The sequence below is a fragment of the Heterocephalus glaber genome, unplaced genomic scaffold (assembly GCF_053883595.1).
Source record: "Heterocephalus glaber isolate CG9 unplaced genomic scaffold, H.glaber_assembly_v1.0 deba00000281, whole genome shotgun sequence".
NCBI lineage: Eukaryota > Metazoa > Chordata > Mammalia > Rodentia > Bathyergidae > Heterocephalus > Heterocephalus glaber.
The window spans coordinates 10229060-10251613 of NW_028258139.1; the positions used below are offsets into that span (position 1 = coordinate 10229060).

At 46.7% G+C, this 22554-nt stretch overlaps 1 protein-coding gene and 1 pseudogene across 50 annotated transcripts in view; both read right to left on the reverse strand.

The window, feature by feature from the left end:
• Positions 1-22554, reverse strand: part of Cacna1c (calcium voltage-gated channel subunit alpha1 C) — a 733897-nt gene that overhangs the window by 331971 nt on the left and 379372 nt on the right. The window lies entirely within an intron of this gene.
• Positions 1-22554, reverse strand: part of LOC147830217 (small nuclear ribonucleoprotein-associated protein N pseudogene) — an 82607-nt pseudogene continuing 60053 nt past the window's right edge. Inside the window, exon 1 of the transcript XR_015439698.1 lies at positions 1-22554. This exon is cut by the window's right edge and continues 60053 nt beyond it. The product of XR_015439698.1 is annotated as a small nuclear ribonucleoprotein-associated protein N pseudogene (transcript).

The window sequence follows — 22554 nt, forward strand, 5'->3', positions numbered from 1 at the left end:
TTTCTTATATAGTTATTTCTCAAAATAATTCTTAAAACAAATTATAATTTCTACTTTGTAACCACAGTTAACATAGTAATTTTTATTAAAATAGTATTGGGTTAATACAAATTATAATGTATGGGGTCCTTTACCTAATTTTGTATTTAATCCTTATAGAAATCATAATGGGATTCATTTGCAGGTCTCTCTACCCCCTGTGCCTGTTCTCTTAATTATTATTCCCTAGCGGCAGTGGTGTCGAACCTACGGCACACATGCGCAGCAGGCTATTTGTAGCACTGAAAGCTCTAAAAGTTTTGCCATTACCGTTAGGTTCTATTTAATTGGTTTCAAGTTCACCATTGGTCTATTTTACACTATCTTAGGGTCCTTGATTTTGATTCATCTCAGTCACCTGGAACATTAAGAACTAATTGATTTACCGTTCCCTGAGGAGGATGTGAGTGGATTACTGAGACCTTGCATATCTTAATGTCTTTATGACATCTTTCTATCTGAATTATCTTATTTAACAATCTAGTTCTTTGAAACTGTCAAGGAGAAGACATGCAGAATCCTAGCCAGGAATGTGCCTCTCAATCTACCCATTTTCACTGGCAGGAATTCCACTTCTCTTTGATACAGGCTTTTTACTGCTCCTTAATTTAAAATCTGAGTGCCAGTTTTAAACTTGTTGGTATATTTAGGGTACTTTACTTGGAAGTTCTTAGGAAGCATGTTTGGTCTCCTGTCATGTTAAGTGGGAAGTCAGTATGGATTTTGTAAATATGCTTTTGCTATTCATGGCACTAGTTCTTTCTTGCAACTTTGTGTCCTCAACAAATGTTGGTCCATTTTATTTTTGCAATTCCCTTAGGGTCGGTGATAGGCCTGAGGCCATGGCATTGAACTGAAATCTTCTGTCCAGATCTTCCACCTTTTAACCCACATTCTCTGGTCATTATGGGCTGATCAACTGCAAAACGACTTCTCTATATTTTTCACAAAGAAATCATGATAGATGTCCTTAAATGGCTTCCTGAAATCAAAACTATCTTTAGTATTCTTTTGATCTAAGCCTAGTAACCTTATAACAAAATAAAATCTAGGTAACATGTGGCACGTTGCTAAAATTACTGATTTCTTTCCAAAACACACACATGCCATCTGCGACTCTGCCAGAGACTAGCATAAAGTTTACTCTTTGTGAGCCTGTGGACTGTAGGAAATCAAAACCTTTGTCTTCTCTGGCCCTAAAATGTTCCATAATGTCACCAAGATCACTGTTGCAAGTGCTAAGAAATATCAGCAATTCTTCTACTATTTAGGATAAAACTGATCAGAACAGACTGGGACTCTAAGGCAGGTAGGTGCTATGAGTGCTTTTGTTTAATTCTTTAGTAGTCTACAGGCCATTTTCTGAATGTGGCCTGTGGCTCCTTTATTTTCCTTTCCTTAAATTCACTGTGGACGCCCACAGGGTGTTCTCAGTATTCCCTACATGTCTCTGCCTGTGGGGCATTTGTGCCCCAGAACTGTCTTTATTTTCAAAAATTCTCATGGAACCACAAGACCTTTCCTTCACTGTTCTTTCCAAATCCACTCTGCTGACATCTAGGGGCATAGTATATATGTATATGGGACAGTCTCTGCTCATGTGGGGAGGAGAAGCCCCCAGATGACCCACCTCTCTCTTCCAAGATTTCCTTACCCCAAAGAATGCCTGTGCTTAGGACTGAGTCTTGCATGGCATCCCTTTTGCTGCTCCTTTTTCTCTTTGAGTATTCAGTGGTCCATAGCAGGAATATATTTAGATGGTCTGATTTTAGCTGAATGAGATTTCTAGCAGAAGATGAGACATTTCAACTCTGCAATGATTTTATGAACTGTATTAAGAAATCATTATTCACATCTTTGTTTATGCAGGCAGTCTGTCACTGCACCAGACTGCCACGCTAAGGTTTATGGGTTTATATGGACTTGTAGACCTCGACGACATGAGGTGCTGCTGCCGACCTCTTCCACAGAAGCTGCAACTCCAAACAGAATGAGCTCCTCCACGACCACTGCCCAGTCTTGAGCTTCATGTGAGCTCTCAAAGATGCCTGTAAAAATCCTAATTTCCCTTTCACATTAATATTCTTCATGTATTTCCTTTATCTTTATGTGCATTCCCCCTAGAGACCTTCATATTCACACTAAATATGGAAGAAAAAGAGCTGGGGGCCATTCTGTTCTCACTTCCTGTTTAGTGAAGACTCACTGCAAAAGCAGTGGACCCTGGAGCTGGGGCAGGGACAGCTGACTGGTGCATTGAAGCTGACCTTGGAGGAGGGCAAGGACACACTTCACCTGTACTCTGGTGACCCAGCAACAAGTCTTGGTTGTGGCCAGCCACAGCAGGTGGTGGCACTGGCCTCTCATCTTTGGTCCTGAACCACATCTGTGGCTGTCATTCAGGTGGGTCTGACTGCTGTTCGAGGGTTCCTAACCTTTGCATACTGGCACTTGGCCAGCAGCTTCCATGAGATGCAGAGTCCCCACCCAGAACCTAGGACCCACAATTACTCACCACAAGACCTCCCAGAACATCACATAGGCATCCTGTCTGTTCTTATACACAGACCACCTCCAGGGAAAAGAAAGGAAAACTTTCTGGAATGTACTGGAAGATGGGGACATAGGAGGGGATGCCAGTGCTAGGTACAGGTGAGCAGCATGTAAGTGCTCCTTCCGAAAACCCCAGGCAGACTAGGGCAGAATTCACCACAAAGGAAAGAGTTCTCTAAGAAGGGTTTTATGAACAGAGACAAGTAGTTCACATCTCCTCTGAGAGCTGAAACTGGTTTTGTTAGTGTGAGCTATTAAGTTATCAGGCACAGAGTTTGGCATTAGGTGAGCCACACAATTATATACATTTATACTAATAGTATTTATAAAATGAGGAATACGGATATTTACAAACATAGGAGTATAGACGTGATATGGAGAGGAAAAGCATTCTTCTAATGATTTCCAAGTCTTCCTCAGTATATTCTCAGATTTAACAAGGTGGGTTCGTAGGGAGGAAGCAGCCACCTTTCTGGGAGCCCCCCCAAGTTGTCTCCTCTCCTAGAGCCTCACAGCCCTTGATACCCCAGCTGGAAGTCAGGTATGATCAGGGGTGGGAGGACTCAGTGTGACTCCTGGGTCAGGTACTGGTCCTCTGGAGACCTAAGGGATGGAAGGACTATCTCCCGATGGAAGAGATGTTCCCGATGCCTGACATCTACTGGCCCCAGCCCATTATTGCATCTGACTAAATTCCTGGAGAGGTGGCTGGGGGGACTTGTGACAGGGAGCTTTTGTGTGCAGAGGTTTCCTTGGGATTAGAAATGAGCTTTTATCCAGTTCACACCCGGGGAGGAGGAGGGATCCACTGTGTCTGCTGATCAGGCTTGCCTGGAGTCTGGGCCAGGTCCCCGAGTATCTCTGGGCAGCGCTGCCCCTCACTGACTCCCTCTCTTTCTGCTTCACTGCACCATCTGCAGCCACAGGGGAGAGAGCAAGACCTGCGCAACTTTGCTTCCGCTCTGACAACATGCTGAGTCCCTGTGCATCTTCTACATTCAAAGCATGTAGGACCTGGGCTCTGCTCTACAGAAGAGCACAGTCCTGATGGAGTGGACACACACGCACACACCAGTGGAGAGCAGGCCAGCCATGAGAAGTGCAGTCTCCAAATAAGCTCAGGGAAATGTCCAGGACTGGCTGGAACAGTTGGACACTTCCATGGATGGACTTCAGGGACCCAACGACAAAGAGGAGGCAGGGTTCAGCGGAGGGAAAAAAGAAAAGGAGGAATCCCAAGCAGTGGGCCTGAGTGAGCAAGGGCTGAGAAGCCCCACTCTGAGACAGCATCCTTCTGCCTCTGACCGTGCACACACCATGATCTCTCCACACTTGGCCTCTATCTTAGGACAGCAGATGCTCCCCAGGCAGGGTGTGAGGCCCTGGAGAGAAGAAGCTACGGCATTTATCTACATAAGTGTAGCTCAATGGGCATAAAAACTGGGGCAAAGTACAGACATGCAAATATGCTTGTGCACACACAGAGCCACCACATTTAAGCACCTACTATGTGCTAGGTAGCAAACAAGACACACTGTAAATATGATAACTAGTAGTTATGAATAGCCTATGAAGTAGAGATGATGATTCTAATCTACAAAAGAAGAAATTGAGACTCAAGAGGATTACTCTATAAAGGTCATGGTCAACCCATGGGAGGCTCACGTGTCACATCTCATCTGACTACAAAACCTGTGTCCTTTCATGTGCTATGTAATAGCAGAAGTCTACTGCCCTGGACAACTCAGCTATGACATCTGCTTATCAAGGATGCTCTTTGCCTTTGCCTTTGGCTCTCACCATATAAGCCAAGTTGCCTGGAGTCTATCTGTAACTACAGTGGTACCTCGGTTCACAAAGTTAATTCTTTCTACGATTCTGGTCGTAAACTGAATTAGACAAGAACAGAATCAAATTTCCCCAAAAGGTTAACATTGAACCTAACTATGGAATTTGATTTTATTCTTGTCCAATCTGGAAATCATGGAAAGAATTAACTTTGTGAACCAAGGTACCACTGTATTAGGATTTGGTTCAGCTGCACAAATGAAACACAAACTAATCATGGGTTTATTTTCTCTCAAGGAAAAGCTCTTCAAAGGGAGGCAGTCTTGAGATAGAATGGAGTCATTGAATCTTGAGCTCTTATCTTTTTGCTTTGCCATCCTCAATGTTTGTTTTTTATCTTATGGTCATAGAAATTCCAACCACTGCATTCTAGAAAGTAGGGAGAGAGGAAGGAAAAAAGGGAAGGAGGGAGGGATACCCAAAGGGCGGGAAGAAGGAAGGAGGGATGGAAGGAAGGAAACAAGGGATCTATCTTTTTTCTTTTAAGGAGTGTTCCTTATGTTATAGCATAGACTACAGGTACTTTAGCTTACATCTCTCACTGGCCAGAACTCACTTGCAGGAGATGGGAAAATCTAGTATTTTAGTTTAGATAGCAATGTGGCCGGAGCAGGTTTTATTGCTAAGGAGGAAGGCAAGCAGCCAGGAATTTTTCTTATCTAATTTTAGATAATTTTTCTTATCTAATTTTTCTTACCTTAGAGTCTATATTTTTATAGCTCAGAAGCAAAGTTAATAATTGCCTTTGAAGCTTCTTCTTTTAAAAAATACCACAACGATCTTGAACCTACCTGGGAAAAAGTAAACAAGGCCATGAAATAATTTTCCCGCTCCTCCCCCAATATCCTTAATATTGCCATTAATTGTGCTCTTTGACTGTAGGCTCCATATTTAAAATATATGAGAAGTTGTGTTAAGGCCAAGATCAGGATCTGTAGTTTCGTATGCTGCCACCATCTGACAGAAAAGCTCATCCACGGTCACATGTGGTAACATCAGGCTGAGTTAACTGGACATGGGTATACTTGTATACTCTTCCTTATCCATCCCAAGTTCCTCAGACACTTATGTAAAAAGGAAAAAATCCACAGAGTTTAAAATACTTCATGAAATAATACACCGATTCTAAGACTTTCTATTCTTAAACATCTCTTCAAACATGCAAGTCTTCAACAATAGAGACAGAAAGGCAGAGCTGGTATAGGAGGTTATCTGTCCATTTGCCTTCTTTTCCAGAAAAACGGCAAATAGAAGAGGAAAAACTCTCTGCTAGAGATTGAAGGAGACACCAGCCCCTGAACTGCTAGGTCAGTGATGGCAAACCTATGGCGTGGGTGCCTCAGCGGTCACACACAGCCCTCTCTGTCGGCACGCAAGCCAAGTCTCCCCGCAGCCAAGGGTACTGGATAACTGGATGACAGTTATTTTTTCTAAACTAAAACCTCAGTATTTAGGTGGAATTACACTGTTGGTATTTGGTGATAAATAAGTAGGCTTTGGGTTTCAGTTTGGGCACTTGGTCTCTGAAAGGTTTGGTATCACTGTTCTAGGTTCTCACTGGAAAACTCCACAAAGCTGCTACCTACGACTAAAGTGCTGCCCATAGCAAATCTGTGAGCTAAACGCTTTGTCCAGCATCTCTGTGCTTAGGCTCAGGAGGGGCACAGCAGCTCTTAGAGCCATAGGACAGCTCTGACCCATCAGAGCCCAATGCATAGATCCAGGAGGAACACTGGATGGAGCCCCTAGAGCAGACAGGGTCTCTGAACAGCTCATAGATGGTGATGAAATAACTTTGCTGGATGCTGAACGGGACAGCAAGAGGCATTTGGGGTGGTGTTTCTTTTTCTTCTCCTAAGTAGCCCCTTGGTTCTTAGGTTACCATCACTTTAACAAATACCTCAGTTAATCAGCTTAAAACCAGAAAGAGTACTTGGGCTCACAGTTTTGGAGGTTCCAGTGCATGATCAATCGGCCCCACTGCTTCAGGCCTGTGGTGAGGCAGCATATTTACAGCAGGAGTGTATGGCAGATCACAGCCTCACACCTCATGGGTAGGAAGCAAAAGAGAGGAAGAGAACAGAGCCCACAAGCCCCTTCAAGGACATGCCACCAATGACCTGACCTAAGGACCTTTCATTAGGCCCCACCTCTTAACCCTCCAGAGGGCTTGGCCCAAAAATGACAGCAGAGGTTGTGTGTATTAAAGAGATACACTCATTGCCAGTATGTGCTAAAATGTGAAAAAAATTAAAGCAGTGTATATTTGCATTTACTGTACTTATATAATAAAATACATGGTTTTGAATTAATTTCCAGTTACAATCTAGAAATTATTAAACAAAGAAATACAAAAAATTGACTAGAGTTCACGGTATCTCTCATACACAGTACTACGACATAGCACACATCTTTACAAAACATGTTATAAAGCTATGGCTTAATGTCAGTTATATACAAACACACAGCTACTCATGACCTTGAACCCAGTGCACCTGATAAATAACAATATTTAAGCAACAGTTTGCTTGGATCTCTCAGATCCACTGTGACTTTGAAAGGGTTAAAGGCTCCACCACTTCCCCACAGCACCACCCTGGGGATCAAGCATTCAGCACACCAGCCTTGAGAGATACTTATGATCCAAACTACCGTGTTCTCAGTGAATTGGGTATAAGTTTTCTCTGGAAAAAGCAAAACAAAACAAAACAAAAAAACCCACCAGACTCCCAAACTTCTAGAAATCCTAAACAGGAGGTCTGGGTAGGGCTCAGGAAATTGTACTTTTCCCTGGTGCCCCAGGAGATGCTGGTGTTGCCATCCAGGTATTACCTGAGGTCAAGGTGACTGGGAAACTCTAGCCGCATGGTTCATAGACCAAGCTCCAATCACCATTCCAGAGCCAATCTTCACTGGGAAGGTTTGATGTAGTTTGCTTGATGGGAGGTCCCATAACCCATCCTCCTTTGTTCAGTTTAGGAGGCCCTAAGAGAGGAAGTTTCTCCCTCAGCCCTCACCCCCTGACCTCCCATTTTCAGCCTCTCTCCTGCTCTGTTGGTAATGGACAGCCAGATCGCCACTAACATTCATATCCTAATCCTTCACAAGTTGGAAGCCTCTTATTAGGTCAGCCTTCTCTTTTCCCAGTTAAATAATCCCCATCCCTCTCACCTCTCATCTGAGGTCTTATTTTCCAACCCATCAATCATTTCATACTTTTCTCTAAATGCTTTCGAAGTTCTCTCCAGGTTTGAGTTGTCTCTCTTTGTTCCCAGTTCTTCTCTCGAACAGTTTGTGTCTTACGAGATTAAAAAAAAAAAATCCAAAAGGATTCAAAGGCTATTTTGACAAGGTTAATTTAAGAAACCTCCCTGCGCATCTCAGCAATCCAGGAAAGAGGACAGGTTGCATAAGAAAGTCTGAGGAAGGTACTACAATAAATGCTCCATCATCTCTATGGCAACATACTGCAGAAGTTTCCTGGGTGCTTACTTAAGCACCAAGGTGAATCTATGGGTGTAAGGTCCATCTGCCACCCACCAGAAAGCAAGGAAGATGGCTGAGGCTTCCAGTTGATTCCAGTAATAATGCTCAGGGCAGGCTGAGAGCACCCAACTCAGAGTGGCAGAAAATAGAAGGGAATGTGGGAGCTCAAGACCAAGAGAAGCAAGGAGGAGGTGGGTGGGTCATTGGTGACCCCTAGTGAGAGCAGCATCAGTTAATCCTAAGCAGAAATTGAATTTGGAGAAAACTTTTAAGAGATGCAAAAAGCCTTCTCAAGGGTATAATATAAAAAATCAGCCCAGGCCAGAAAGAATTAGAAAGAAAGGAAGCAAAAGGGAGCAGAATGTAAAGAGAGACCTAGTTCACTGGTTGCTGCAGACCTACTTTCTCTGAAGAGCAGGAAAAAAAGGAAGAAGGCAGCAGAGGGAAGACAGGTCAGTGAAAGGGGCAGGGAATGGAGAGACAGTTGCCCCACATTAGCCTCCAGGGGCCTAGAGGAACACTTTTCGCACCACAGAGTGTGCAGGGCTGTAGGCTTCGCTGGGAAGTAAAGCAAGTGGGCATGAGAGTCTAAATATTTCCTGAGCAGTAATCTCACAGAACCGCCCTGTGGGTGAGTGCACCGTTCTCCCACCCCGAATGCCTACCACATGTGGCTACCTTGGATCGGGCAGCTTCCAGAAAGCCAAGTGGACTCACCTACTCAAAATCAGTATTTTTCTCTTCGTATAAGCTATTTTTGTCTTTACAACAAAATAGGCATTATTTGGTTTAAATGGATGGAGACCATAGGCAATTCCTGGCACTGTGACCTATCAAGTATGTCAGTCAGGAAGTCTGTAAGTCTTGGCGAAACCTCTTGGTCCAATAGATGGAGAGGATAATGACATTGCAAAGAAACGATGTAATTAGATGCCAAGAAATATTAGTTGAATATAAATGTATATATCTCTTTCTGGATGATAGAGAGAGAGAGAGAGAGAGAGAGAAAATCTTCTGGCATGGACATTTCACTTTTCACTATGGTATGTGAGTATAATAAATTACCAGCAGGGTATGTGGTATGTTTCCTTGTGATTTCTTTATTTAGGGGAAAATAAAACAAACAACAAGTAGACTGGGACCTTTCTCCCCTTTTTGGTTCAATCCCAAACCACCATCCTATAGCTAATTTTGTTTATTAGCCTCTTTGTTCACTAATTAGTAATTATGAACAGCTGGACAGGGGATTGTTCACCTTCAGGAGAGGGAACCGTGTGCTCCAGAGAGATGTCGCTTAGGGAGAAGAGAAGAACCCCTCTAGATACAAGATGAACCAAACAAAACAGGTCCCAAATTAGACACATCACTAAGAGGGCCAAGAAAGAAAACAGAGCTTTGTTTGCCTCCACATGGCCAACATACTGCCCCCTGGTGTCCGGGTCGTTCTACTCTCTAGTATCTACTTTCATCAGGAAACAAATACTTCGAAACAAGGTAACTCTGTGCTGGGAACCAGAGAGTGTAGCTGGGGAATAGCAGGCTACTCTGGAAGGAACAGAAAATTGAATCTTGCACAGAATGAAACCCCCAATTCTAATCAAGGAAAACATAAAAAGCTTAGAGTGCACCATGCCTCCTGCAGGATAGTTTAAAACCTCCAGGCGAAGCAGCCTTGTGTGTTCAAGACCTCACGGAGAAAATGAAAAGCAGGGCAGATGCTGCACTTTTGAGCATAAACAAAACACGACAAAAACCAAAGCTGTGTTCTGGGGTGGGCAAGGCATGGGCTGGGTCTGGAACCATATGACCTCAGCAATAAGACGGTCTTCTCATGCATCATTAATGTCCTCATCTGTGGGATGGGGACGCCGACCAGGGAAAGGAGGCAGCACAACCAGAGCACTTGGTGTATCTGAGGGGAAGCACATGAGTTAGCTGGGTCCAGCTCCTGTCTGAAAGTCGGTAAGAGTTTATTAGTCCTATGTACAGATGAGAGGACTCAGCCCATGGGTCAGGTTTAGATTGTTCGTTCTGGTGGTAGGCCAAAATGGAGGTCACCCAACTCCTCACATTCTCTTTGTGCTTCACCAGAGCCCTCCAAAGTGGGGTGTCCTAAGGCTGAGGAGGTTCTGCCCTGTGGGTCTCAGGCATAGGTACTGGGCCTGGGGATGGCAAGGCACTGAAGCCAGCTACCTGCCTCACAATTCCCCTAGTGTGTAGCCACAGTGGGAACACTTCCTTCATGGGCTCCATGTCACCATTCTGCCTTTTGGGCTCATATTTCACAGCTAATCGGGGCCATGATATTTCTGAGTCTCACTTTTTGTTTATGATGATCAAAGAACTATTCTTCGTGTCTCTGAGATGCACGATAAACAAGGAGCTATAGCTTGTTACTGCCATAAAATACAAGGCTTTACAATTATCCTACTTGTCCTTATATCCCTACACTCACCCTCTCGGGAGCCTGGGCTTGGCCACGGAGGTGGGCTGGAGTGGGACCCTATACCTTTCCCGCCTGTGAAGTGAGGGGAAGATGGAGCTTCCACGCAGGGTAATTGGTGCCCAGTGATCTGCGGCACAGTTGAGGTTTGATTCAATTGAATGAAATGGATTCAATTCGGCCCCAATTATTGAGCGTCCAACTAAATGCAAAGTCTTGCCTTGCCCTGGTTTCCGGGTGTGGGGGCGGGCAGGCAGGACTAGGTAGGGGCAGTGTCCTGCCTTCCAGGAGCAAGATCTGTGAAGGGATGGGGAAGGCATGGGGACTTGCAGGTCTCCCTAAGGCTCGGTCTTTTAACCTCGGCGCTCAGGACATGCTGGGGTTGATAATTCTGTGATGTGAGGAGCTGTCCTCTTACTGTAGGGTGTCTGCGGCATCATTGGCCTCTGCCTACTGCATGCCAGGAGCACGTACGCAGTGTGATGACCAAAACTGTCTCCACACATTACTGGGTGTCCCCCAGGGGACAAATTGCCCCTGTGGTAAAAACTACTGCTGTCATAGAAGATTAAATCTCATCGATTCCACAAAAGAATGATAAACCAAGTATTACGTGGGCAAAGAGGCAGGTGACTCATTCTGAACAGTAATGGCTTCATAGACAAAGTGACATTTGGGCTGGAACTATGAGAGTGAGTGGGGTTTTGCTAAGTACCGATTCTATTTCAATAAGGGGAAAATTAAGCAGCAGGAAATACTAGAGCCTAGTGCTGAGGGACTTGGCATAACCTACAAACTATAGAGAGAATCTCAAAATGTTTAATGTCCATGTGGCCTGCACCAGTTGAAATAGGCCTGGGAGAAGGTGGGAGCAGAGTCTTTTGCCAGTGCTAACCTTTAATGTGGGGGAGGCAGAAGTCTGATGAGGGGACAGGGGACATGGGGTACTTAGGGGGCTCAGAGATGTTGGCTTTTTAAAAGTCTTTTAACAACTGAGATGTCCATGCTGCCACATGTCAGCTGAATGCCAGCCTGCTCTTCCCCTTTGGAGGGAGAGAGATTCCCAAAGCCTTACCCACTCTTGTCTTAAAGGAAGGTTAGGAGCAGCTCTGACCCGACAGTGCTGAACAACACTTTCCAGTCCAATAGCTTGTGCAGATGGTGTAGTCAATAGACGGTGAGTACAGCACATTGTGAGGGGAAAGGGGCAGAGCTGATTTGGCTGGGGAAGCTGCAACATCCGGCTTTGCGGACCCTGGTCTGACCCTGGACAGTCTCTCCCTCCCCCATCCTCGTGCCTCCAGAATATGGCTTTATTCCTTCAAGGTCCTCCACCTGCCCAAGTGTATGCCCCAAACAGAACCTGACATTGAGGGAATCCACCAGTTCTGAATGAGTATTTGTGCTGAGCCTGATAGGTAGAGAGCAGCGCTGGGATGTGAGGAGGCAACCGGAAGTTAAGTCCATTTTGCTGTGTCTGGGGAAAGCTAAAGCAGGTGTCAGATACAGCAGAAGAAAAATCATGTTATTATTCACCCCATGTGCAGGAGTGCTGTGGCTCAACCTGGCTGCCAGGACGGAGGAATGGACTCATTTTTGGTCTTTTCCACACTGCAGTCCACAGTAACAATAGGCTTCTTACAGCCCCAAGCACTGCTAGGATAGCACATGTTCAGGAGGACATTTTCCCTCTCTTAATTTCCTGGTTCTCAAAGACAGGACTCAGTTCAGCTGCTGACTAGATGTCCATTCCTTTTCGAAATAATCTCTTTCTCTGCCAGCGTTTCCATCATGACTACGACTGCAGGGAGTCCCTGGCTCACTGGTTAGCTGCTCTTCTGAAAAAAGATTTGGCTTATCACAACTCCAAGCAGGTGGCTGCAGAACAAGCCCGAGCCACTGGAGGAAGCACAAAGCCTGTTAATGTGGCCTTCTGCACTCCATTTCCTGCTTCGCATGGGCTTCTCTGGCAGACAGAGGCAGGGCAGCAGCAACTTGAGGGATCTGCAGTCTTGATGCAGTCCTGAGGGAGGATGCAGGGGAAGAGGGGCTCTGGCAGCTTCACTGTGCAGAGCCATACAAGAGGTGGGGCTTCTACTGTGTAGGAACTTATGGAGAACAGATTCCATCCAATCTTTCCCGACAACTGCCCATGCTCTCCCATCACCGTCTAGAGGCAACTTCCCAAGTCCTGCATCTTCCCTGGTCTCCTGGGCCACTGCCATGGCGGCCTGATGGGTGTTTGTCTCCAGATGCTCTAGGCTCTGCGAACACAACATGACTAGCATTTTAGACTGCCTCTCTGACCACACTCACAGAGACCCCAGGGCCTCCATGTGATGTTGACACAACATAATCCAGCACTCAGGAGCCTGAGGGGTGGCCCCGCCACTTGTCTGGTCTTAGACCCTCTACGGCTCCACACAGCTCTGCTGGAGCCAGGCAAATTTAATCACAGTCCCCAACACAGGCCTGGCCCATCCTCAGCCCTGAGCAGCCTCCATTCCATCTCCCACGCCTGAAGGCCTCCCCTTCGAAGCCTGTCCATGCTGAGGCACAGTTCGTACTCGACTTCCTCCCGGAAGCCCTCCATGCCAGAGTGCTCTCCCTGATCCCTAACCCAATTGGAAGCATCTAGCAAATCTAAAGGCAAGGCTCTTGAAAATCAAACAAAGAGGTCTTCTTCCCAGCTACATCGAGGCCTGGTGCTGAGCATGGCAGGGCCAAATGGCCTCGGAACTTGTCAAAGGCAGAAGTGTTCCTAGTGTGGGGCAGGTAGGCGGTACAGGAGCAGAGCCAGAGAGACGCAGTCCCTCCTTCCATGAGGGATCATGAATTCCCTGAGACCAAAGGGGATGGATCCCCAGCCTGAGTCAGGCCTCAGGAGATCTGTGAGGTAGGTGAGCACCACTGTACGGCCCATCGTCTCTCGCTATGGAGATGCCATCTACTGGGCAGGACACTGCTTGAGGCCACCTCTGCTAAGACATCAGGCCTTAGCAACCCAGCAGAGTGATCCATTTCTCCTCTGAACCCTTGACCAGCTTCTTTGCCCCCATGCAGACCCTCCAGCACCCAGGTTTGCACTGGTGGGTGCTCAATCTACCCTTCTCTTCACAACAATCCATTGAGTCTTTTTGTGTACATTGTAAGTTGAAAGTGTATTTGTCTTGCAGTCTTATTTGACCTTCTCTACTGCCCTGGCAAAGTCCCTGTGAATATCATTATCCAATTTCACAGACTGGCAATACTGAGGTTCAGAGAGGCTAACTGCCTTTTCAGAGCCTGAGTCAGAGCCAAGAAGTAGGTCAGAATTAGTCCTGAGTCAGTTCTGTTTCCCTAACACTCAACTGTCCACAGAATCTATTTTCCCCAACAAATAATCCGGCGGTTATCCAGTGGTGCTTGGAGGTGACACACGACTCCCCTCTGAGATCAGGAGTGGGAGCTATTGCCGGCAAAGGTGGGGATGTCAGGAGCAAGGCAGAATCCACCTGGCACGTCTTGTGAAGGTCTTCAAACCCCGCCACGTGTTACCAGATCTTCCTGCAACCCACACACATCAAATGCAGGCAGCTTGTTTTGTATGATTGATGAAGACTTTTTGAACATAAGAATTTAATTACAGGGTAACTGCATTTCCAGAGGACCTGTCAATTGAGGTCTCACCATTCAGCCCTTCTGACAACTTTAGGCAGAGTAGGAGACCTCATTAACTGAGCAGGACGGGGGGAGACAGAGACAGAGCCACACAGGGCAGCATTTTCCAGCAGAGCCACTTGCAGAAGGCCCACAGCGCAGGTCCTGGGACGTTAGGCAAGCGTCTAAGCTGACCATCCTCCAAACTGTCTACCTTCTCACCATGCTGCTGCCCAGAAAGGGAAGGTTGTGGCCATGGGGACCCAGGTGACTGTGTGGCACTTAGGGTGAAAGCCAGACATTTCAGGCAACACATTTCTGAGGCAGATCACAGAGAACTAGGCAGGTCACTCAGGCCTTTCCGTTGCCAGGGGGATGTTTCTCCCCTGCTCCAGTGTCCAGGTTGGATAATTTCCAGGCCCAGGGTGTGTGGGAGAGGCAGTGTGTGCTTGGGGGTAGCAGTGGGGAAAGAGGTGGTTCAAGGGAAGGCAGAGCTGCAGATCCTACACGGGAAGAAGTGTACTATACTCTCTGGCCTTGAAGCCCAGGAAGAAATGCACGGGCGGTTTCCCTGGAATACACCGGACACCAAACCAAAGGAGATGATCACTGCAGAACAGCACTCTGGAAAGGAAGAACAGGAAAGAAGGCGATGGATCCAAACACCAAGTCCCTCCACCTCTTGCATGATCCATCCTAGAGAAGAAGAGGAAAAGAAGGATAGGCAAGGCCAGGAAGCAAGCAGCTTATTCACTCCAGCTCCTGCCAGGGTGACCAAGGAATCAGAACTGCCTCTGAGGCCAGGAAATGGCCATGAGGGTGCCTGGCTTGTTGACTCTTGGCCATTTCACCAGAACCAAGGTGGGGGAGGTGGCTTCTCTTTAGCCAATGGCCAATGGAGGTTGGGATAAGGGCAGCCGTCTGAAGTGCGGACCAGGCAGAATTAGAGCAGTGACTCTTAGCCAGAGGCAACTTTGTTCCCTTTCTCCCCAGTGACACTTGACAGTGTCTGGAAATCCTCTGATTGTTACAACTCGGGAAGACGGGCAGGCATTGGCATCTAGGAAGTAGAGGAGAGTGATGCTGCTAACCATCCTGCAATGCACAGGACAGCCCCTGACAACAGAGAGGTATCCATCCCCAAATGCCAATGGGGCCAAGGTTGAGAGCCTCTGAATTACAATACCTGAAGGAGCCTTGCCATCCTTGGCCGCTTCCTCAGGCCCTACCAAGATGACTACAAGGGAACCCTGAGTCAGAGGAAGAAGTAGGGGTAACCTCTCCGGTCCTTTCCAAGATGGCAGATGCTAGTATCCGATGGTGAGAAAGCTGTGGAGCTGGGAGAGGCACAGCTGGGATGTAGGAGTGCCTGCTGGAGGGAACCAACCAATGGTTCTATGCAGAAGGGGCTGGAAAAAGGGGAAACTTGATTCAGGTCTTCAGGAAGAATGTGGGCTTTTCCGGTCACTGGAAAAATCAGACCCCAACCTTCCATACCTCTTCTGCTACTCACTATTATCATAGGGATGTTCAGCTTCTCCTCTTTTTCTACTGCTTGAAAGGCATTTTGACACAGTGATTATGAGTACAGACTGCCTAGTTCAAATTCAGCACTGCCATTAACTCTTTGTGAGTTTGATCAAGTTATATGACCCTGTTAGTGCCTTAACTTGCTTATTTGTAAAATGGGATAGTGGTGTCCTGCCTCATCAGATGGCTATGACACATCCAGCAGAGTGCCTGGTATGTGGGAAGGACAGCCTACCCTTGGCCCAGTCAGGGACTTCTTTCAGCTTGAATGCTCAACAGATGGAAGTGAGGTAGGCAGCTCTGGCCTCATATCAGTACAATGAAAGAAAACATATATAACAAGAAAGAATTCCTTACAAGTCACCAAAAAGACTTTTCACTAGAGTTTCCCAGACAGGTCACTGAGTGAGCAAACATGATTCCTAAGATGAATGTCATAGCCAGAGACCCAAAAGGGAATTCTGGAAACTGAATACTGGGGCCATGCCTTTCTTCTTGCTCCATTTCTGCCATTAGTCCTCTCTGGAACCACCAAATCTATACACAACAATTGATGGGAAATTAGTCTTCTTTCCTCCCCAAGACCACTGAAATACAAAGTTCCAGACTCCCAGCAAGAGAGCACTATCTCCTGAGCATGACTATACACAATGCTCTTGTCAAGGGTACTGTGTGCTGGGTACTATGTGCCTGGCACATCACTCCAGAAAACCATCCTATCTCCATTCTGTGCATGAGAAAACAGAGGATAGAGACTCTACAAAACGACTGAGATGTAGATCTGGGCCCTAATGCTAGATCTGTGTGACACCGCAGCACACTTCTCACCTCTCCCCAGGACCTTCCTTTTGTATATGAGCCTCACCTCCCCCATCCACAGCAATGCCAAGCATGAGGCTAAATTTTCAGAGAGGAGGAGGGAAGGGTGGAGGTGTGGGAGATCCCCTTCCTGTGCATTACACACCGCTATTAAAGAGGCCCCAGCCCAGATTGGCTGGCAAACTGTTTATTTCACTTGAGCCCTTCGACACATCTCTTTCACCTTTAAACAAGATGATTCTGATTGCCCCAGTCCTGGGGAATCTACCTGATGGTCTATTGAAATCTTGCATGCTGTTAAAGCCCATCCCAAACTGCTTCCATATCCCAGAGCTGCTGAGGGCCACTTCTCTCACACGATTATGGAGCTGCATTTGGTGCCACCTCAAGCCTGACAGCATTTTCATTTTTACCTTAGCAATGTTCTTCCAATTTCTGGAAACACATTACAAGAGGATATTAATTCTGCACACTGGAGCAGAATGGCAATGTGTCTGGTACTGAAAGGTAATGTGACCTTGAGTAGGTCACCATCTTCTCTCTGGGCCTCAGTTTCCCCATCTGATGGGTGAGGGGATGGGATGAAATACTTCATAGTCTTTTCCAGGACCACCATCCTTCAATTCAGTATGGGTTAGGGGACAGTCAATTCTGTCACTGCTCTGGGCTAACTGAACTTCCAAAGTGTAATACTCATAGTTAATGCCTGTCTCTAAGAAAAATTCCATTATCAAGGCATTTAAGGAATTGGGTCAGCTTCAAAGAAAGCCCTTCTGCTGGAAGATGAATCCTGACATTACTGGGTTTTATCTATCCACATGCTCACTTTTATTTTTTCTATTTTATTTTTGTGGTGCTGGAATGGAGCCCAGGGCTTCGAGCATGCTAGGCAAGCACTGTACCACTGAACCCCATTCCCCAGATCACCTTATTCTGGGAAGACCAGGCAGGGACAAGCTCAAATCTATTTTCCTAGTGTTACTAAGGTCCTGAGAAAGGAAACTTCCCTGGAGACACTCTCAGCTTCTCCACAGTGCACCAGGCCTGAGTTCCTTTGGGAGAAATCTTCAAGTGTGGCAGGCAGACGGAAGCAATAGTTTATATTCACCATGCCAAACATTCTCTGGATGACTTCTAAACATAACTAGGCCTTAATATAGTGCTTCTTCTGATGCCGACTATTCACATGAAATCCTTGCCCACATGGCTTCTGAGCCCCATTCCCGAGGGAATGCTATTTGCAGCCATAAACCAGGTGCTATGGCTCAGTGAGAAGACACCATAACTGCCAAAGGAAAGGGTTTTTTTTTTTTAATATGCTGATCACCTCCATGTTTGGATTATCTGACTAAGTCACTAAAAAAGCTAAAGCCCCATAACTGAGCCGTGGGCTGCAAACCACTGGGAAGTCCCCCCCGCACTGGATCGTCTGGTTTGGATCCTGATGGCCAGAACCAAGGATGACCACCTGTTTCAGGAGGAGGCCTGCAGTCCTGTGGGGAGCACAAGGCCCAGGAGAGAGCTGGGCTTCACCTGGCCATGCAGGGCCCTCCCCACCAACGGCCGTGGCTCCTGGCCCCTGGCAGCCAACCCTATGCTCTCCCACTTTCAGAAACAGGGCTCGCTGTCAGTGGGGCACCACCTCACTTCAGTTTCTAGGACACGATTCTCTCCAGGAGACCTTGTGAAGTCCAGGCTTTCATCGGCTCCCTCAGCATGCACCAAAATCTGTTTCCAACAGCCCTGGGGAAAAATCTCACTCCAGGCCCTCCTTCTGGGGCCCGGTATGAAGTGTGAGAGCCCAACTCTCTGTGCTTACTCCCCTGGAGGAGGTGAGGAGGGAGGGAAGGAAAGAGGGAGGGATGACATGGGTCTGAGCCCTGTCCCAAGATGGAAATGTGTCCTCCTGCAGAAGGTGACCAGGTCTGACCCAAAGTCAAGCTCAGGCATGAATCAGGAAAAGAGAAAATGGGGACTGGCCATGTGAGTGGGGTTCAGGGGGTAGGATCTCAGAAGTCAAATCCTGCCTAAAATTCTGAAGACGAGCCATGAGGCTGACCCCTGGTTCCTGCCTTCCTGTCCTCTGAGATTCTCTGCTTTAGCACCCTGCTGGGCCAGAAGAATCCCTGAGACAGCAGTTCAAGGGCACCAGGTCTAAGGCTTGCTGACTTCTATGACTGGAGCTGGTTCCATGAAGACTTCTTTTCAAGTTTTTCACTGAAACCACAGGTCCAGATTTGGAGCCAAACTTCCACCTCATCCACATCCGGAAAGGACAACTCATGCAGCTGGCTGAAAGCTCAGGGGACTGTTGTCAGGGCAAAATGAAACAGTGAGTTCTGTGTGTGCACGCAGCATAGCACGCAGATGCTCGCTGAAGTGCAAATGAGATGAAGTGATGTGGAAGATGGGGTACATGGTGCCAGTGAATTGCATTCCACTCATTCCTCACTGATAACCATAGGAAAAGCACAAAGTTGGCAAGGTGGTGAGCAAGCTTGTATTCATTCATTCATTCCCACCGTAATGGCATGCACCTGAAAGGCTCCCAGATCCCTGGGGGCAGCACAAGGTGCAAGGCCTGCTCTTTGCCCTTGAGGAGAACAAGGAAGTGAATGACAATGTGGGAGATGGGCCCAAAGAGGGGTATGATATCACACAAGCAGGGGTGTCCTGCAACACTGGAAGAGGTCAAAGACTATGACCCATGGTCACACTAGCAAGAGGAATTGGGCCACATGGGGACTAGAGGGGAGTGTGACACAAAGGGGTGGGGGTGACACAACAGAAATCCAGAGGTGAGGTGGGGCAAGGCATAGACATCCCCAAAAGATCCTTGGTGGTAAGAAGCTGAAACAACCATCACACCCACATTGCTTTGGGTATGTTTGTGTAATGCCTGTGCATTCTTGACATGAAGTAGATACAAAATCAAAGTTTACTGTCCGTGTCACATTTGACTTCTGATTTCTCGTACCTGTTAAGGCTTCCCATCACCTGCTGCTGAGTCCCACTGTTTGTCCTACTGGCAGGTGAAGGGAGTCACTCTCCAGGTTTGGAAGGTCAGTGGCTATGGCAGCTTTGCAGAAAGCAAAGAAGCATTTGGCTAAGCCCCAGTTATCTTGACACAGGCTCAATGTCTCTTCCTGGGGCCTCAAATTTTAAAAATAGCAAGCCCTTGTCCCAAAGTCCTGGACAGTGAAAACATTCCCTCTTGGACCTGTGAGAGGTAAACTTGTCCTAGGCCTAGGGTAAGAGGTGGGGCACAGGTCTGTCTGCACAGCCACAAATGGAAGGCACACACATGCACACACACAAATGTGTAACACAGATACACAACATGTGCATACACACCCTATTTCCTCAGCTCCACCCACAGGTGGCCTCCCAGGCCTTGGCTGTCACCAGCAGGGGAGCCAGGGGCTGGGTAGATTTCCAGAGCGCCTGGGGCTCCATGTTGACAACCTGAGGCAGCTCCCGCAATCCTGCATGGACAAAAGAGGCAGTCTCCGCATCTGAAGACTCCTTTGTGTCTCCTCTGATCACCATGATAGGATGGAGTTTCTTCATAGATTAAGTTCCGGTGTCAGAGGCTGTTAATGCGGTTTTGTGAAGCTGAGCAGGGTCTGGAAGCAGTAGGTGGGTTTCTGCTTCCCTTCCTCTAGGCCTGAGGCCTTGGAATTTCACCCAGGGAAGAAGTGAAATCCTCACAAGGTTCAAACACATCATGACTTTGCTCCTTTTTAGGACCTCAAGGATAGATGATCATGGGGCACAGTATGACCCAACCCTGGCATCATCTCCATGTCACTGTTTTGAAATGAACTATTTCTGGTGGCCAGCCTTGATCAACCTTCAGGAAGAGTAGCAGGTGATTTGCATATGGAGACGAAAGTCACCTTGTAATTAAGAGCACAGTCTTCAAAATTAAGCAGAATGTTGGAGCCCAGCCTTGCCACTTTCTAGCTGGGATCTTAGGGAAACTACTTAACCACTTGGTGTGCCTCCATCTGAACACCTGTGGAATGCTGACATCAGCAGAGTCTAACTTCTAGGATCATCTGAAGGTTACTCAGTTAATATATGTAATAAAGCACTAAGTGCCTAAACTATTAAAATAGTCTGAGCAATTTGGTTAATAGCCACTGCCGTATGCTCCCAAGAATCTCCTACCCACCTTGGCCCTCCCTCCAGGGCCCCAGAACCTCCCCATGGCTGACACTTAGGAGTTAATGTGGGCCTGTGCCTGCAGTGATACTTGTGCCACTGCATGTCCATATTTGAATGTCACCCGAGCCCTGCAAATTTGCAAAAATTCCTTTTTTTTTTTTTGGTACTGGGGATCGAACTCAGGACCTTGTGCTTGTGAGGCATGAGGCGGCACCACTGAGCTAAATCTCCGGCCCAAAAATTCCTTCTTAACCTTCAAACCTGGAGCAGTTTTGACTCCCCCCATCCTGTCCCTAGAGGAAGTGAGCCTACTTAGCATCAGAGGTTCCTGCAGTCCACTGAAGGAAGGGGACCACTCTGCATTCTCCCGGTTAGGATTGTGCATGCAATTCCTCTGCAGATTATTCAAACCCAGAGAGGCGTGGGCTCAAGGCCAGAGAACTTAACCTTGCATAATCCCCAGCTTCATTTTTAGGTCAGAGATGTTTGGGAAAAGCTGGAATCAATATCCACATTTCTGTGAAGCTAGGAAAACCCCAAGGCTAGTCCCTTGGGGCCACAGTTGATGCTCATCAAAGTAAATACTTCTTAAAGAAACAGGAATTCAATCCATCTGATTTCATCACCACCATGCACCATTTGCCCTCCTTTGGTTTGTAATCATTTGTCTTGACTGGGGAGGTAGAAAGTATAGCATTAAAGTCAAAAGATGTAAGCTTGACTCTCAACCCTGCTGCTACTAGCTGCAAGGCATCAGACAAGCTCGGCCTCTGTGTCCTCATCTACAAGTAGGGTATGCTGGGAGGATAAGGCAAGGTGAGTACCCTATCAGGCTGCAGAGCTGGTGGTACTCAAGAAGTGGGTGAGGGAGGGGTCTGAAAAGTGTACCTTGGTATACACCTGGTGTAAAAGAATCACTCGAGGATATCTAGTTAAATAAAAAACTATAAAGGGGCACTGCTTGTTTGTGGATTTGAGATATAAATGCACCCCAAAAAGAAGAGAGACAGGGGAGAGACTCAGGCAGGGATACCAGAAACATACCACCTCCTGAGGGGTGCAAGAAGACGCAGAACAATATTCATAACGAAGCTGTGAGAGTGCAGGGTGGAACGCTTGCACACCTGACAAGGCACTCAGAAAAGGTGTTCTTTCTTTGCTACATCATTCCATTAACAAACTGGCAATTTTTAACTTATCCAAGTAACTTGCTTCACCCGGGACCATCACAGGTACATTACTTAAGATCAGGTAGAAATCAGCCTTACAAGCTTAACTTGTGAAACCACAGGAATATATTCTAGAGCAGTGTTGGTAAAGCTATGGTGTGCATGATGCAGAGGGCTGTTTGTATCAGTGAAAGCTCTAAAAGGTTTGCCATCACTGTTCTAGGGGAAAAATGATATCTTAGGTTTCAAGAAAGTTTGGGCTGCCTAGAAGATGTCTTTAGTAACCTAATTCCTGTTCAAGGAAGGGTTGCTCCTTAAGTTTACTGCCTGAGGGAACCAAAGACTTTTCACACAGTCACTGTCAGCTCAACTTGTATATGTGGGGAAGGTGGCATGGTTTTCTCCATTTCCAGTTCAGGCATTTGATCATTAAAGCAGGCAGAAGATGAAATCTCTTTCTATTCAAAAAGTAATCCATTTTTAGTGAAATCACACTGGCCCTTGTTTGGTTTGCGAGGATGTCTCTGAGCCTTGGCCATTTTTCAGTTTGCTGTTCTTTTTTCATGTGAATAGCTCTTTTTAACTTTTAAAATATTTTTATTAACACATTGTTATGGCTTGTATCTAACTGTCCCTCCAAAGCCTCGTGTGGTCATAGGTGGGGCTTTGCAGAGGTGGCTGGATCTAGAGTGTGTGATGCTGGAATCAAGGGTGTGAGGTTTACTAAATTAGTCCACTGATTGGTTTGGCATAGTTTTGAGAGTAGATAGTGGGAAGGCCCTCCATGGGTGTGAGTGCTACTTGTCCTAAGGGCAGGTAGCCTGGACAGAATATAAGGGACAGAAAGAGGGCTGCTGT